This window comes from Zophobas morio, unplaced genomic scaffold (genome assembly GCF_036711695.1).
Source record: "Zophobas morio isolate AGI-343-1 ecotype UQ-CSIRO unplaced genomic scaffold, CSIRO_AGI_Zmor_V1 ptg000004l, whole genome shotgun sequence".
Taxonomy (NCBI): Eukaryota; Metazoa; Arthropoda; class Insecta; order Coleoptera; family Tenebrionidae; genus Zophobas; species Zophobas morio.
Genome location: NW_026972109.1, coordinates 9,871,886 through 9,884,905, shown reverse-complemented (window position 1 = coordinate 9,884,905; position 13,020 = coordinate 9,871,886). Strand labels below are relative to the sequence as shown.

The following is a 13,020-nucleotide window of genomic DNA, read 5'->3' as shown; positions in this document are numbered from 1 at the left end:
CGGTGCGACAACTGTGGTAATTGTTTCGGAAACAAAAGGGTGTTCATGGGGTGCGAAAATTGTAGACCAGACAAGGTGAGAAAGGGAGACATGACAAAGAAACCTGCGTAGTGCAAAAAGCGGCTTTCAAATCAATTTAACAACGAAACGAGATTCGGAAATATGAGACTTCGACGACACCCACATGACTACATCAACCCTGGACTTTTTACATATTTGTCTCAGTTGGTTCAACCCCGTCAGAAAATCTAACCGTATTGATCACTCTTTGTAATTATCGCTCAAGCGCAATCAACAATAATCGTTCGCTGTTTTCCGAAAACACATCCCCTCGCTTTGTCTCACAACGTCGCTTTAAATTCACAATGCGCACTTTTCAATAAAAAAACAACAATGACCTCTTCATTCGTAAATTAACAAAGATTGACATTTTTGAACAAAGACGGGCGTCAATTATGGATCGTTCCTGCAGCGGTCCTGCTACGCTTTTGTCCGTGCAAAGGCATTGTTTTCCCAGAAATATCAACGTCAGAATTTTGTATACCGTCCCCGAAAATGTTTATCTACTATCTCCAGTACATTATTATGTTATCTGTGCTAAGTGTTACGGTAATGGCGCATAATAAAAAATTTACAGGGAAATTATGGGGTGAGGTTATCGGTGAAATAACATCGCAACTGCGTCCATTATTTTCAAAAGTTAGGATGATGTGTCATAATTAGGGTCGTGTCACACCCCTTCTGGATACTCAAACATTTTCAGTTGCGATGAATAATTAGTGAAGTATGTCATCCCTCAGATGTTGTACAATGAAATGGGGGAAATATTGTTGAAAAATGAGAATAAGTCATCACCGCCGGAATGTGATCTCAATTTGTTTCGGTTATATTACGACGGTTTCCAACCATTATTCATGGTAGCAAATGCGGGAAGTGAAGCCTTGCTAGAAATGAACATAGATTAGCCGGTATTAATATTGCTGTTAATATTAATCTTCAAGGCGACGTGAAAAATTTTCCTGCTATTACCTGCTATATTTCCGCTGATAATATAAATAAAAATTAGTAATTGCAATAAATTTCGACTAAACAACCTGTTCAACACATAATGATGTGATTATTAGCTCGCGGTGGAAATATTCTTCTTTAATGAGAGTTGCCGAACTTCTTCCGCCTACTTTTTAAATCGAGGTAAGTCTCGCCCAAAATAGCATCAAAAGGTTTTAAAGTTTATTAAGTCCACTCAGATCAGATTAATTGTTTTAAATTAAAACAGCTCGGAAAGTTTCACAGACAACTTCGGCTTCTCTAATCCCGAGTAAAAAGTTGTACGTGTTTAAGAGGCTGCAGACTTCTGAACTCGCCCTCTTCAAAAATACCGAACCTTTCCAGTCGAACGTCCTGACAGAAGATATACACGACATAAATTTTATTTGAATAATCGATAAGAAATAAAACTGAATTACTGCAACAATTTATGTTCTTTTTATTGGGCACAAAGTTTTTCTATTAGGAATAACAACATCGATCTAATAACAGTCCTAGTAACATAAAAAGTCGCTGTTGTACTTGCTGGATTGGGTCACCGCAGTGAAAAAGAATCACTCTTTGACGAACAGTTTTTGTACCCAAAGTTATAAATCTGCTATATAAAAGCACGTTGTGATCTGATACTAAGAATCAGTGGCGTGTTTTTCGTTTCAAAATGGCTGGCAATGCAGTGTTAATTTTTCTATAGTATGTGTCATCGATGGTGGGTGACTCATCATCGGTAACGGTGGCCAGGCGGCGTTCACATTAAGACAAGTCTGGAGTCCAGAAAAACCTCGAAGCGGCGTTCGCGAATCATCCAGACAATTGTATGGATTTAAATAGAGGCCACTTTTGGGAACGAGAAGTCTCAATCATTCAAGTCAACTAAGAAATAAATTGTTGAGTTTTACCCACGCCGGTTTTTAATCACCGATCGTCGTAACAACATCTAGCAGTATAAAATGACTGTAAAAGCGCTCGAGGTACGAAGCTTTCAAGAAGACTGTGTGACAATATTTAGATTAATATTAATAGTCGTAACAAAGATTACATTAGTAACGTATTGGACTGTTGATATTTTAATTCACTTAAACCGAAAACCTTCTGAAGCAAATCTACGCTGCTTGGATTTAAAAAAACTCATCTCGAATATAACTGCGACAGCGGCTCTTTATACAAAAAACTTAAAATACATTTTTATTATATTTTATTTTTTTATGTTTTTTTTCGCCGTTACTTTATGAACGAGCTCCAGCGCCTGTAAAATTCCTCGACTTTCTCTTTATTTATCCAAAAACCTCCGCAGTTGTTTCAAATAAAAGTAATTTTGAAGATGTTAGGTCTCCCGTATTCAGCCGATGAGAACGAAATTTTGTAAACATATAACTTCAATATTTTCCCTTATCTCTGGCATCCTACCCTGCAGCGCGATTCCCTCGTAAAGGGCATTTTAAAGTTGATGAACTCTCAAAAAATGGGTCAGATTTGAAGCGATTGCACAATCGGCAATTTTATTCATGACAGCGTCGATAATCTCGCGACAAAATCTGAACAAGTCGTTTATCCGAGCAACATTCTGATTGTGTCCATAATGCATCGATATCGTATTCTTTTAAAGTCTCCAATTCCATCGCGATGAGATTTTTATTTGCAATTTTCCCGTTCTACTAAAAGCAAAGTTTGTTACGGCAACAAAAACGGGCCGAAATTACGTTAGAAAAATTGAAATATTGTTTCGGTGATGAGGTGCTCGGGACGTCCTTCCCTTCCGAACCGGCGATGTTGACTTCAATTTGCTCAGTTCAACTCTTCTTGTTTCGCATTCATCCTAATTTGCCTATCTTTGGCCTCACATGCGCGTCAGAGGAATAATAAAGCTCTTTATTAATCGTAAGTCCGAGGCAATTATTCAAATGGCAGACAAATTAGCCGAATTTATCTCCGTTATAGTTATGTTTGCATGCATGAAAAGCAGCATTTCTTGCTCGGCTGGGTCGGGCCGTAAACTTCACATGTGTACAATAATAATAGAGAATTTGTTGTACATGTTAGTGTTGAAGCCCGGAGCGAGGACTGACATTTTCATAGGGCACTAAAATCGAAATGAACCGGGTTTCGGCCAGTATGATTAGTGGCATCATCAAGCAAGCGCCCGGAAACCATTAAAACTGCCGATTTATCAGCTAGAACTGTTTTTATGGCAGCGATTAATTACGCCATCAGGACACCCATCGTCCTTTAGATATGACACAAAAATGCACACTAACTGATAGCTGACAGACCAAATAGAGCACTGAGAATATCTGCACCGACTCAAACAAAGAAGATAAAAAACGGCACAAACGCTGATCATCGTAACGTGATCAAATATTGAACACACACATTAATTAAATTAACAACGTTAGCGCTATGGTCAGGCTTTTGTTTCGCATTTCTGAGTGCCTTTACGAATTTTATATCTTTATTCCACTGGAAGATCCTATTACAGGACATTAGTCAAGTAAAGTACAGGAAGAAACAAACCATCATGAAAATATAATTCACACGTGTATTAAATTTACGGCACAAAAAATACACAAATTTAAAACGAAAATTAATGGACTCAGTTGGAGCTTCAATTCGCTTAAATTACCATATAACTTTGAGAGATATACGTTTCATTATCATAACGTGCTTCGGTGATAACCAGAGACCGGACCTTTAGGTTTTTGCAAACGTCTTTTTTGCTGAAGCCTTAACGTCGAGAAAAAATGTAGCACCCGCATTTTTCGCAACTACTACAACTACACCTGCGTCGGTTGTATTAGTCCAGACAGGCAATTAATGACGAAGAGCTTGTTGTCATATAGTGGATCCGATATGTTTACAACTTTTGACATGCTGATTATTCAAATGATAGATAATACGTGTTGACATTGCATAATGTTAATATCCTAGCTAACATTGGACTTCATTCTCTTCATTATCAATTAACGTTGGCCATTAGTACGGCCACTGAAAACATGATTAATAATCCCAAAATTAAAAACTGGTAAATTTGCCTCTAGCTAAATAACAAGCCATTAATAAGTTTATGCCGTACAGTTTCGTCCCATATGAAGAATTTTCATTAAAGACCGTAACGCCAGCCGCAATTTCATTGTGGCCTTTTGATAGTTCAGTCAAGTGGTACAATTAGCTGCGGTTATCGTGCAGTATCGATTCGTGTAGTCCTACTGCCATAAACTAAACACAGAAACTGGGGACTCGTTCCATTCAAAACTCCATTAAATTGCACGTAACGGCCCAAAACGTCCCAATCAGCTGCTACACAGTTCCCGCTCTAACCCGATAAAACTGTTTTGCTAAACGTCATAATTTATTCAGCATGATGAAACTTTGACATAAGAAAAACTCGTGTCGCGCGTATCCACATAAAAGTTTTTTACGATGGAAAATTGATGATGCCTTAAAGGTTGAGTCAATTTGTTTTCCCATTCTTTAACTGCGTGATGGATTATTTGTTTGATGCGAGGAAAGGCGACACTTTATTTCAATGCAATTAGAGGCAGATGCTGCCTTCGGCACACCTTGAGGATGATGTCGGCTGGAGTTCCGATGAAGGAAACTGTAAGCGATGTAGAAATCCGGTTAGTAAGGGAAGGCGACTGGAAATCTCATCATACAGATTAATTGGATCTTGTTTTGTGTATTGTGTTGTCGGAAGGAAAATCGAATGGTTGCAAGGGTTTGCCATCTCTTCCGCAGAAGCGGTGGACTTCGATTGCTTAGTTGAAAGTAATTTAGTGTTTTATTGGGTAATGGCTCAATTACCTGAGCTCTGATTTAATTGATTACGGGCTATAATTTAAGGCTCTTACGTTGCTCTTGTTTGGAATAGTACGCTACTTTATTATTTATGTCCTGTCTGCTATTCTCACTCACTCGTTCGTCTTTCTAGACTCTCCAAGCCGTCTAAAAAAAACTGTAAGTCGTAACTCAGTTAATTTAAAAATACGTCGCACTTAACTTTTCAGATCAACCGAATTTGGGGGTAAGTCGTGCTCCTTAAATCGCGTGATCATTGACCCTCTCCTTTACCCAACACATTTTTGATGTTAATCTTTTATTTCTCAAATACCCGACTTTCCGTTGGGTCCGGTTTTATCCTTTATGAAGTTGCCAAGAAACTTTTAAGGATCGATCCCAAGGTTTCGCAGTAAGCCTGCATGTTTTCTGCCTATTGCCTGTACCCTCAGGAGTATCATGGTGATCATTTTTCGTCAACAAACATTACAGCCTTAACACACGTTTTACATTAACTTTGACTTTTGAAACGCCAATCTGTCCCAGGAGTCTTGTTCTGAGTTTTTTTGACGCATGTTGCCTATGGGAATTTCAAATCGACCGGAACTGTACAAAAGTACTGGCTTTTATACGAAACTAACGGTTTTATTCCAATATGAAATCACAAGGATGACACAGTGTACGTCACTAAGCCAACAAAATTTTCATTATTTGATAAATACGACATTCGGTTGTCAGTTTACGAGACATGACCTGCAATTCTATGAATAATTTGGTCAGTGAGAGAATCAGTTCGATGTAATTTCAATATTAATGAAGTTTTCCCGACTTCCTTGATCAAAAATTCGTGTGATACAGTCTACTGGGTTGATTTGAAAAATAAATTATTTTGGTTCCATCAGATACACTACGTCATAAATTATACTTAACGATGATTAAACACAGTAGTAGATACATTGAAAGCACAAGAATATTTCATTTCAAAACCAGTTACGCTGATACAAGATTTGCACAGTTTTGCCTTTTAAATTTTTAAATTCGAGATATCCCGTTCCACGCTGTTGTTTTAGCTGTTGCGTTCGATAGAGTCCCGCTAACGCTCCATGAATCCAGTTTATGCAATAAACCCACACATGCACTTGCTTTTGTTTATCACGTCACACCATAGAACATTTTTTTATAACCCCTTTCAAAACAAAAATATGATTACACAAATTTTTGTAATTTAATTAAATGTTAAATCTGCATGGCTGCGTTTAGCATGATTTGCAACATTTTGTGGCAATTTGACAACAAAGTATAAAACACTAGTCGTCCAACATTTTTAGAAAACTCAGCTCAGTTCAAGGTCACTTTTAACCTTACTTTTTTATGTAAAACGCACTATTATCAGTTTAGCTGTTTTGTCCGCAACTATTCTCCGATCTAAAGAAGACACAAATTAAATAGAAAGTCTCATAACTTCCTTCAAAAAATTTTATTACTCGTAAAATTCGGTTTGGCAACGCAATAGCGGAAGCATAATTCCGCCGATAGCGCTTACAAACGCTCCGCATAATTTATTCAGATCCACATCAAGATTTATGTCGCAATAATTTCAAGATAAATTTAATAAAATCGTCAACATTGTTAAAACGAAATAGTTTTTACAATCCAGCATACGTCCTCGATTCCGGAAACCCGCCTAAAGATTCGGACTATTGCGCTCCGGAAACTCCGGCAGTGAGAATTCGATTCAACCATCTAGTCCCTCAACGTTTGGCCTGTTTTTAGCCGTAAATACGCATTTACATTGGCACCTTAGACTCATTCAAGGCAGGGTGCATGCGAAAGCCAAGTTTTGACGACCCTTTCGACCTAAAACTTCTACCATATATTATTAGAGTTTTGGGCTGGTGTTGTCACAGTGTTTGCGTAAAGCTCAACTTACATCATCACCGTAACCCGGAGTTTTATGTTTGGAAAGTTTGCACGAATATTGTTTTTATTTGCTTCGGGATAAACAAGTTGGGATAAATTGAGTGGTTGTTAATTAAACGGGTCCGACGGACCTTTGTGACGACGAATTGGTTAGGGGGGGGAGCAAGTTATGGTTATTGACGGTTTAATTGTTTTCGAAAAAACGCGGAAACCGAACTCGCCGGATTTTTTATTCCAATGTTTGCGGTTTTTATTCTCATTACGAACAATACAAAAATTGGCATAATATTAAATCCGACCACTTGGCGTAACAGTTAATAAAATATGTCACGACATTATTAAATGGCGCAGTTGGTAGGATATCTACTTTTAAAACTTTAAAAACTTCAAAATCATGAGTAGTGAGTTCTTTAAATTGTTTCAAAACAGCAACAAACTTAGAAAGAACAAAACAAATGTTGTCCCAGTTTTCGTTTTCCCCATTCCTCGAACAAAGTAAACCATCAGTAAATACGCATCCACTGATGCATCCATCATCCTTCTCCCTTCAAACCCACTTCCCCTTTCACGAACATTCGAATACCACCCAGAAATCTAATTTCCTCCATTGCAATTTGACGTACTTACGGCAGCTTCGCTCACCGAAAATATTTAAAAAGTCCGATCTTTGATCATTTGTTTTATGAGATCTTTCTTCAAAATCAACACAAATAGCTCCATCGATCAGCTCAGTAGAATAATCGAGTCTGTCTATCCAAGAAAGCCCTGCGTAAATTTTGCCGTGATGTAGTATTGATAGGGGTGCCATTACGGCCCTGCGAGACCCAGTGGGTAAGCCGCGTTGCGTCAGCAGATCGCATTGTAGATACGCTCGATCTCACCTGATAATTGTGTAATTGAACCCATCCTACAACCGTAATAGACGTAAACCTGGCGCAACGTGCGTCACCTAGTAATGGCTTGATTACGGCGGAATGGCGTTGTTATGGGCAAATATAAAGATCTGGGTGGGTCGATGAGCCGTCTAACGATGGCCGGACTGGATAGCGAAATGATGGATTGGACAGCACTATTGATAGCAACTGGATGGGCAAATAAACGACAATTTGTTTCCTAAAATGACTACAAACGACGTAGATTCGGGATTTAATCAACAATATTTGTTTCAATATGAACGAGGGTTTGTGAAGCACCAAACTCAACTTATTGAAGACATACATTATTTATTCAACTGTATTGATCATGTAGAAAAATTAATTTTGCATTTACTGAAATAAGAATAAAATATTATTATAACTATCGTGAATAGAAGCTCTGTCGTGTTCGCCGATGTTCTTACAAACTGAATTATTGACAAACACTGTATCGTCGTTTTTCTGGATTTATTATTATCCTCGACTCATAATACCCCATCTAAACAAGCTCTGTGTATTGTCAGATGCAACAAGGCCCAGATTATCTGTTCAACGCTATCAATTATGTCCGATTTGGTCAATTTAGGGATTTATTAGCAAAGTCCCAGCAGAATTGCTGCGCAATGGAGTAGAAATTGTGTCGTTAGGGTGGACGCAAAGAACGCTTTGTGTTAACGTTTTCCAATTTGTAATTTCTATCAACACCATTTATGTTTATACGGTTTGGTGCTATGGTCATCCAAGCTTCGATTTTCTATGGAAGAAACGAAATTTTTGTTTCGGATTTGCACATCGAATTCTGTTATTTTAAAACATTGCTTTTATGATTGTTATTTTTATTAGCGGTTATATTATTTTCCATTTTTGTAAGTAGGTCAGAGTGTTTTGAAACTGTTGGGTCACGAATTGTCTTTTCTTTAAAAATCATCTCTAGAGATGTGTTGTTCTATCCAGTAACGAGCTGCATTAAGAACGACCATTTCTCATCTACAGCATTTTTATGAAAGTGAGAGATCTTCATGGAATCAAAAAACCCTTCAATGTATTATCTAAATTCAAACAAACATAAATTGCCCCTAGGTAATTAGACTAAAACATTTGGAGATTGAAAAATTGTCGTTCTAAAGTTCTTCTATTTATATCTGTGCCCCTGCTCTGGCATAAATCACGCCGACTTCTTGTTTTAGTTTACATGTCTGCAATTTTAGCGTGACTTATGGCTGCAAGCTTGAAATGAAATGATTAGTTTACTTGAGACCGCAAAAACTAGCGACTTGTTCAAACTTTGCAAATTAAGTTCTCGTCAAGGCTGCTTTACTAAATAACATTAATTAAACAGATCCATCTATCACTTTATTGTTTATTTAAAGGCAAGAATGTCCTGAATCATTTAAATCATCAAACTCAAACTTAGTTTGTTGAAATTAGGAACTTGTTTGGCAACAGTGTAACAGAAGCGCGCCATCGAGTATCCATTTAAATTTTAATGTGACATCTGGTTCAAGTGTCACAGTGAAAAGCGATAACGAATGGAAGGCTGTCTTTCAGAAAGGGAATCCGAGATATTTCTTAACGTCGTTCGTAGACAAACATATTAATTGCAGCGCTTTTATGAAAACAAATTTCAGTTCTGTGATCCTATTTGCACCTGTAGTAGTTAGAATCCTTTGAAACGAGGCGCGTTCCCCCTTTCAATTCCTCTTAACGAGTTTTCAGTAACAAACCGAAGAAAAAGAGTACTGGAGGTTTTAATTAGAGCAAAGTGTCCGAGGATCAACACGGATCACGCCAAGAAGCTTCTAATCTTTTCAATCAGATTAATCAGGCGACATAGTCACTTAATTACCAGATCTCCTGCATCTAAAACTATTAAAAGATTTAGATTAAACTAATCACTTTGAGGATCGCTCGACTCGGGTCAGGAAAGACATTTGCCAAAGCACAATGTGAAAACAAGAACAGACTTAGTAAAAGCGAAACTTGACGCCGTTTCTAAATAAGGTCGTTACCCATGTGGTATTCGGACGTTTGACTTTCAACTTTGAATTGAAATTCTCCGACTAATGTGTAATAGGAGGGTCCCTGTTGTAAACTTCCAGTGCAAAAAATTTGGTGTTATGTGGTGTTTATAATTAATGTAGGGGTAGCGAGTTCATCATACAACAAATGTTGCTGGTTTCATCAAGACTTAGCCCCAATAACTTGATTATGTGAGGCGAGGTTTTATGACTAAATGCATCTCGACTGTTCCTGAAGGTTTATTATAATCTTCTGTTTATGGCCGCGACTCAAAATCCAATTTTATGTTAGAGGGGTAATGAAAGTTATCCGTTACTAATTCTTTTTGGGAGGGACTTTAAACTTTACACTTCGACAAAGTCGCACGTTTATGTCACAAAAAATAAGTCGCTGTATTGATTTGGCAAAAGTTAGATCGTGACCTCATTTGGTTATTTGTAGATGATGTTGTTCATGGACGAAGTTTAACTGTCTATAGATAATTTATTTTTTTGTAGTAGATGTGAAAATTAAAACCGACGAGAGAGGGTAACCGCTATAACTAAACAAAGTGAACAAAGCCAGCTTTGAACCAAAATGTTTCCGACGGCGTACCATTTTATATCCACTCATATATATCAAGATTTAACGGTGATAAAGTCTGAAGTGTTAATTGAACCATAAATATCTTGAACGCTTCTTCTAGTAATCGTTCTAAATTTGCAGCCCTCTTTGAAAGACCAAGCCGCAACCGCTTTTCCTAGATTTGTATTATCAGTGCAAAGTCGGCATTTTAGATTTATGTGTCGGCCGACAGGGTCTGGACCACATCGACTCTCTGGTATTTGAGCAATGTAACCTCTTAAGTTCCAACAACCCCAGGTCGGGTCCATATTTTTGTGTTTGTAGTGGCTATGACCGCCCTCAATCGATAATAGTAAAAAGCTCCTATAAAGTCACCCTTCCCTGATAACGATCACGTTTCATACATATTCAGTATGTCATAGTAGAAAAATAGGTGGTTCTTAATTCGATTTGAGCCATTTTTCTTCCGGAATTAAGTATAAATAATAGCGGATAATTTATTCCCGTCAACTAGTTTTCGTGGAGTTGAATTAAATATTCTTCGTTTGTCCATTCGGCACCTTCTTTTTTTTAATAAATCGTGAAGAGCATCTACAATGCAAAACGTGTGTTTGTATCGTGTCGCCATCTGTGTTAACACCGGAAAGTTCGCTTGTTGCTGAATAAATTTGGTAAGTTGGTTATTTTGCGATGGGCGGAATTCCGGGGGTTGATACGTAAATCCTGTGATTATTGGTGAATTTACAAGGGCATAAAAAATGGAGTTGATGTAATACACACCGAGGGTAAAACGCCCTTTCAGTTTATCAATACATAAACGTAAGTGGAGCGCCGCTCGGATAGTTAGGGGGCTTTTGCATTATTAATGGCTCAAAAAGCAACTTCTAAAACCATGCACATCCGGGCCGGAAACGCTAATTTGTAATTTAAACAAACAATTACAAGTTCTGCTGCATCAAACGCGACCAAAACACACAAACCCAAATGCAGTTTATTCAGAGCGTTTTCGCTTCAACATATTACACGTTAATTGGCGTAATTGACTAATTGCTAGTATGAAGACTGTCTAACGGCAACATTAAGCACCTCAACATATTTGCAAGCAAGCAATAACAAGATTACATGTTTACTATTTAAATTGGTGGCGGTTACGCGAAACCTAATCATGTAATAAGTATCCATCTGTTTTGATTTCAAATTTTTGTTTGGTTCGAGTTCCGGTACCGGCTTGTCGACTCCGTGCCGTCCCAGAAATTTCAGCCTAACACAGTAATTAAACTAAACCGACACTTTATGAAAGATTATATTTTGTAGCAAAGGCAGCGCGGACTAATAAACTCAAAACCCTTATTATGTTTTCCTCGCGTTGTGGAACATTTAGTTTTCTCGGCATTCTAAGCGAGCTTGATTGAAGGCGTGTCACCAAGTGAAAACACCTTCCCCCGGCCCAGGAAGAGCACTGACAATATGCAAATAGTTGTCTGAAAAGATTCGTGCGTCAACACTTCCGCTCGAAGAAACCAATTACAAACAACTTCGGGGGAAAAAGTGAACGATTCGGGGCAAGATCGCGACACTCCCACCTCGCTCCACATTAATTCAGGGCAAACAATGCTGAGGGCCAGGTGTTGGGGCTCCGCTGGCAACAATGAACGTTGAAATTTCACATCACGCTCCTTTGTATTGTTCTGTTGTGTTCTCCAGCTCGCCGAGTATTGATTTCGATAATAATAAGTCTTTCTGCTGCCGGCTTACCATGGGCTCTACCACGATAACTTTAGTTGATAATTAAGCCTAGGCTAGTCACGGAACGCGCTACACATACACGGGAGAAATATAAATGACGGCGATTACGTAGGAATGCTTCCGGGGTTTTTATTGGACTGAAAACTACTTGACAAACAATTACATCCAACCGGAACACAAAAAATCGGATTTTGGAAATGCCCGGAATTCTTTCGAGGAAACAGCGCCAAAGCTTAAACGAGCTGTCAGTCAAGAGAAATCGAAAGCTAGCCAAGAATTTGAAGGGGTTATCTTTCATTATTCGTTAGGTGCTTCGTTCTACGTTTCTGACGTACCTTCACCTAAATAGCAGACTGTTGTAGAATAATTCGACTGTCGAATGAAAACCAACAAAGCTATAAATAAAAGTTATTTTCGAAAGTTAATTAAAACTTTACCCCGGCGCCTCCACCATTTTTATGGAAACTAAAGTTGGACAAATAGATCTGTGCTTACGTCACGCTCCACAAATAACAAACACATATTTTTTTTAAGACGAAATAAAGTTGTAATATCCCAAAATCCAGTTCAAAATACATAACCAAAATAAATAATCAATTAAAATATAGTAACTTTATAGCTTATCAAAATAAATCGGTTAAGCTACAAGTTTCTTTCAAATAGTTGCACGACGTCTACAAAGTGGGTACATTGCTCTTCAACCCCATACACCCCACTCTATGTAATATATCAGAAAAATCTGCGCGGTGTGCTCTATCTGCAGTCAACAAACCGGGAGGAAACGGTTTTCATAACTTTATCTCTTCTCCTCTTTTGTCTATTTAGTATAAGTAGTAGTATAAGATTACAGTCATCAATCATCAAGTGAAAGCCGACTAAAAATACCGCCATAAAAAATGAGATGTAAAAGCAACATACATCAAGTTAATCTGATATCCAACATCTAACTAAAGCAAATAACTTCAACAAACTACCAGAATCAACTAGAGTCAGTGGCTATAAATGAATAAACGAGTTTTTCCACTAGGTTCAGATTCCG

At 37.9% G+C, this 13,020-nt stretch overlaps 1 protein-coding gene across 2 annotated transcripts in view; it reads left to right on the top strand.

Annotated features, from left to right (window-relative positions):
* Positions 1-13,020, top strand: part of LOC135141045 (lachesin-like) — a 233,342-nt gene that overhangs the window by 115,708 nt on the left and 104,614 nt on the right. The window lies entirely within an intron of this gene.